The 979-nt window shown below is 43.7% G+C and overlaps 1 pseudogene; it reads right to left on the bottom strand.

Annotated features, from left to right (window-relative positions):
• Positions 1–417: 417 nt before the first annotated feature.
• Positions 418–751, bottom strand: LOC118666800 (annotated as a pseudogene).
• Positions 752–979: the final 228 nt, after the last annotated feature.

Genomic DNA, 979 nt, shown 5'->3' on the forward strand with positions numbered 1-979 from the left:
TCTGTATCATCTAATTATTTTTCTTCCCTTCTAGGTATATGTTTACATGACATTTCCCAATTGGACTAAATTTTGGCTAATGCAGTTTGGGTGGAAATGATGCATACTACTTCATGGTGTGGCCCTAAAATCCTCCATACTCCTGTTTTCCCTTTCACAGTGACTATGGAGACCATAGGACAAAGACTGTGGGCTTTCAAGATGAAATAAGCCTAGATTCTTAATTAGCTATTAGAATTAGCTAATTGAGAATTGGAGAAGACTAAGAAATCCATTAGACCAGGGTTATACACTAGATTTTGCTTCAATATGATAAAACTTTCACTCTGATAAACTTCTCACATGATTTCTTTTTTTCTTTCTCTTTTTTTTTTTTTTTTCTCAACAGGTTTTATTACACAGACAGGGAGGGGGTGGGGCTCAGTCCTTCTTGGCTGCTGCCTTCCTCGTGGCTGCAAGGACATTGCTCAGCTCCTCTCTCTTCTTCTTGGCTCAAATGTGTGTCCCCACCCTTTTCTTGATGAATTTCAGGGCCCTCTTGTCCTTAGGACCTTGAGCAGCTCCATGGCGCCTCTCATTGGGGGCAAAGCCACACACCTCTCAGGTCATGTCCTGAACGAACTTGGTGTGCTTGGTGAGGCGCCCGCGGTGGCGGCTGTGCCTCGGCTTGCTCACGTTCTCGGTCACCTCGTGGCCCTTGTTGAGGCCCCCGGCCAAGGGGTAGCGCAGAGCCATGGCTGCTGCTCCTTAATGGCTGTCACGGCGGAAGGGCTGGCGTAGCGCGGACTGACATGATTTCAAAACTACTTTTAATTTTCTTTTCCACATACCAAACCTATTCTAGCTTTTGTGTTTGTTTCAACTTTAATATTACTTACTATCTGATGTCCCTTACCAGTAGGTTAGGTGTTCCTAGGCATATCCATATTAAACTCCTGTAATATTTGTCCCATTGTTCTAAGTATTTATTTGATATTCT

This window comes from Myotis myotis, unplaced genomic scaffold, assembly GCF_014108235.1.
Source record: "Myotis myotis isolate mMyoMyo1 unplaced genomic scaffold, mMyoMyo1.p scaffold_m19_p_12, whole genome shotgun sequence".
Classification (NCBI taxonomy): Eukaryota; Metazoa; Chordata; class Mammalia; order Chiroptera; family Vespertilionidae; genus Myotis; species Myotis myotis.